The sequence below is a fragment of the Aplysia californica genome, unplaced genomic scaffold (assembly GCF_000002075.1).
Source record: "Aplysia californica isolate F4 #8 unplaced genomic scaffold, AplCal3.0 scaffold00322, whole genome shotgun sequence".
Taxonomy (NCBI): Eukaryota; Metazoa; Mollusca; class Gastropoda; order Aplysiida; family Aplysiidae; genus Aplysia; species Aplysia californica.
In genome coordinates, this window is record NW_004797592.1 from 517,783 (window position 1) to 522,109 (window position 4,327).

The 4,327-nt window shown below is 42.2% G+C and overlaps 1 long non-coding RNA gene across 1 annotated transcript in view; it reads right to left on the reverse strand.

Annotated features, from left to right (window-relative positions):
• Nucleotides 1-3,789, reverse strand: part of LOC101859027 — a 13,015-nt gene extending 9,226 nt beyond the window's left edge. The window contains exons 1-2 of the long non-coding RNA XR_004858727.1: nt 2,501-3,789; nt 296-567 (exon numbers count right to left, since the gene is read on the reverse strand). This is a non-coding gene — a long non-coding RNA (homeodomain-only protein). The remainder of the gene's footprint in view (nt 1-295; nt 568-2,500) is intronic.
• Between the last annotated feature and the right edge of the window lie 538 nt (nt 3,790-4,327).

Genomic DNA, 4,327 nt, shown 5'->3' on the forward strand with positions numbered 1-4,327 from the left:
GGGGGGGGGGTTTGTACTGTTATTCTACACATACACTGCGCGCACATATTTCTGAAAGCGGACAATTTCACTGAGTTTTGATGGCTTTTTTAAAGGAAGACAAACACTAAGATTCTAATTGAAATAATCTTCTACGCTAGATATATATTGTTTATAGCATAATGACATGAGTAGCACATCTTGTTAACGGGGTGGGGGTGAGGGGTGGGGGCTAGTGGGTGGAGGTAGATAGTCACTGACAAAAAGTTACAATACGTGGTTTTATTGAAGGTCCTATTTTGAAACTCATGCTTACCTTGACTGCTGACTCTGATAAGCCAACTTCCGCTGCAATGAGTGTAATGTCAAGGTCAGAGGGGTTCCTGTTGCTATGGAAATTTCTCTCCAGCGTCTTCAGCTGATCCTCCGCCATCCGGGGCAGCTGACTGGGTGGACTAAGTTGAGCATGGATGCCTGGGGAGGGCAGGCCGTTTGGTCCGTAGTCGAATCCGTTCTGCATGATTGTTTGATCTTCTTAATCCTTTGTCGTGGAGTCAGATGTGTCTTTTTGTTTGTTCCAGGACAAATCTGTGAGATGTAGATAGACCTTTGGAAAGTAAGATGACAGCAACTTCTTTTGAAAACATAATATTTTGTAAAATTTAACATGTGCTGCTATAAACACTGTGATTCTAGTTGGAGTTGATGTTTGTTCTGTTTTCTGAAAGTTTTGTCAAGAGAAACATGCTATCTGATCGTCAGATAACATCGGTTGACTGCTGTTGCTGTAGTTACTGTTGTAGTTGTGTCGGGTAGTAGCTGCGTTTTCGTTTCTTCTATAACAGACGTGCTGTTTAGCATTCGTGTCTGCTTCAAGCGTTTCATTGCTTAGTACACGGCATTCGATAGTGAGGGAGACGATATTATATCAGAAACATTCTTTCATAAATAACGTCATCCAAATTTCAAGAGCCACATCAGAATAGAGGGTGTGGTGATGGAACACAAATTAGTAACAATTACAACTGATGATGCAGATGACACCACGAGCCAACGTACCGCACATAGACATAATATGCAGCTAAGTCACTATCGTGTAACAAAACACATAAGTGGCGAAACAAAACACGTCATAACATTATTCATCTCCGGGTCTCCGGTATCTACTTCCACTCGTTCTCTCTGTGACAATGCTCGCTTCAAATTTCATTTCATTGAATGAATTCCTTCTATTTTTCTCTGTATCTTTTCCATTATCTCTCTCTCGCCTTTGTGTAGACGCAGGTTTAAAAAATCCTCCCCATCAGCACAGTCACGGTATCCACGTATAAGCATAATATGCTAATGCAAAGCTGGTCCAACAGAGGATTTAGTGAAGAGGAAAGGACATGCATGCACGGGCATACGCATGAGGGTAATGATCAAACATGGTTAGTTTCGTGTAAGTCCGACTCCAAAAGGGGAAATGAACTGTGTACTTGAATTGTTTCTTTTTAACACTAACTTTACCGTATACATGCAACGAAATGCCTCACAAATTATACATATGTAAATTAGTTATAAAATAAAAATAGGCCTTATTTAGGAGGCAAGCGACTGTCTGTCTCTTTTGGGATGCTAGGGACCCATCCTAGATGGAAGTAGAACATCTTCTATAAGTGTAGGAATCAAATTGACGTCTTCATGCGTGCTGTGCACCCCTCTGATGAATATATGGAAAGAGCGTCAGATAAAAGAAACTCTCAAGTAGATTAAAGATTAAACTAATCAACCCACAGTTAATGATAAAATGTTGGTACTAAAAGCATTCTGTGATGAAACGTCCTGTGCAAATAATCAAAACAGGATGTTGATAGCGGAAGCTATAAAGAAATTTAAATTGCCTATGTCACTCGTAAGACTTCTTGACCCAGTTTTCAATGATAACGGAGATAACAGCATAGCATATTATCGTCGTCTCGTGACGATGTCTTAAGTCAGCACAATAACTCTCATTGTGCACACCGTAAGCACCTTATTCTACCAAGCTGATGGTGCTCATGTTTGCCTCTCAGACACAAGGTCAACACTGGTCCTTAGAGAAGCCCAAGAAGGTCAGCGATGCGTGAAACAAGTGTGTTCCGCATAGAGCGCATGTATACGTGAGAAATTGTTGCTGCGTCTAAAATCTGCTTACATCCAGTGCTGTATTTATACTTTACACTCGCATAAACATCATCCCCTGCGCTCCTCTTACCAACCTCGAGTTCCCAAGGGAATCATAAGCTATCAAATACATGTATCGACATTAAGATAAGCATCCTAAAAAGCAAGGCAACGGGAATGAATCGTTGTTCACAGATCTGATCAAAACAATAGCAGCAGGATGCGTGCCATTTCTTTTCTTAAAACGCAGGTGATTCCACTCATTTGGCATAAAGCACAAGAGTATTATTCTTTTTCCATTTTTTACTATACTGAAGAGTAACATTAGGTAAATCTGCAAACAAATATTAATCAGTCTTATAAGAGTACTACTTACTGCGTTCGAATTACTCCTCTAGTAGTTAGCTTGTATTCTTTTTTTTTTTTTTTAGTCTTTGTCTCTTTCTGTCGCTCTCAGTGTATAATCACATTCCTGTCTCTCCCGGTTCCTCTCGACGTGTACTTCCCTCTGTATGTTGGAAAACTGTGTGTTCTCTCTGTCAGCAGTGGCAGTTGACAACTTGGTAGTTCGCAACAGCTGGAGTTGTCGCTGTTCCTGATATCACAGCCACAAGCAGCAGATGTCGAGGTGTTGCATTCAGGTCGAGGACGCCCTCTCTTTGTGTGTGTGAGCGCGCTCGTGCGTACGCTCGGCAATATGTGAGTGAGAGAGGGAGCGAGGGCGAGTGCGTGAAGGAAGCACTGGCAGTCCGCTTAGTGAAGTCGCTGTTCTTCAGACAGGTCGTTTCGATCGGTCGATATCTGGCTACTCTTTGACCAATAAATAGTCAACAGCGAAGAACAAAGCACCCCCCTCTCTCCAGCTAGGCTATTCTTCTTCTAAAATCTAAACGAGTGGGGAGCTGCCGTGTGCGCGCGATTGAATAACAGCACAGATGGACTACTGCAGCCCACATATATGTCTTTATTGCTCAAGTGAGTCGATCAATGTTATGATAGGCCCACTCTTTTCCGTAACAAATAAAACAACACAAAGGAACATACTTTGCCGAATTACATTTAAGTAAAACGCTGAGTCGTGTATGTGTTCTGTAATTTTGTAATTTTGTATGCGCGTGTGTGTATGTACGTGTGAGGGAGAGAAAGTTGTTTAGAAACGATGAGAAGAGCTTCAATCAGGCCGTCCGTCGTTCCTCGGGTGGATCAATCAATACCACGACTCTCGCGCGAGGCAGGCCACAAAGAGCAACAGCCTCCCCGGTCTCCCGAAATATGACGTAGACCTGTGTATGTGAGAGTGAGTGGCGACGCGCAGAATTGAGCTGTTCCTTAGTGCGCGTGGGTTCCTGCCAAATGTGACGACAGCGCGTGTGTGACACGCTCCCTCGAGGATGAATAACTTTGATTTTATATGTCGGCAGGCGCTCCGTTTCTTCGAGATCGATATGCCTGTAGAATTCAAACAAAAGATTGAAATTAAGAGTTCCACCGTGTCAACTAAGAAAATACCCACGACAAACAAAAAGATGGAAGGATCAGAATAAGCGAAACAGAAATAAATAAAAAAGGAAAATAAGAAAGGCGAAAAGCAATTATGAATATTGAACCGTCTGGGAAGGATCCTTCGGCTCCATTCATTTCCCCTTTGTCCTAGATCAGGGTTTTGTTCTGACGTGAGAATAAAAGTGGCCATTAGTACGCCCCCCCCCCCCCGGTAAAAATGAAAAAAAGCGCACTAAAACAAGAAATATCTCCAATTTAAATACATTTGTATAACATGTTATAAACTTGCCAATCTCACCCTTTATACTGAGTAATTTATTCAGACAAAGTGATTTTGATATCCAGGTCTCTACCAATTTTTGTCCTCCCCTTTTATCCTGTCGGTGCCCCCCCACCCCCCGGAAAAAAATAAAAAGCTCAACGAATCGTCGCGTCACGTAACATCATGACTACTAGACACCTAAGTTTACTTTCTGGAAGGGTACGTGACAATTCAAACGTCGTAACCCTAAGACTACTTATCAGGGCCTGGAAACTTGACTTTTATTACTACTGAAACATGAGTCAGCGAACAAATATTACGAGACCCTTATCATAGTGTCACTGGCTTTTGTTGTCCTTGTCTCTTGTTTCTGTCTCTCTCTCTCTCTCTCTCTCTCTCTCTCTCTCTCTCTCTCTCTCTCTCTCTCTCTCTCTCTTA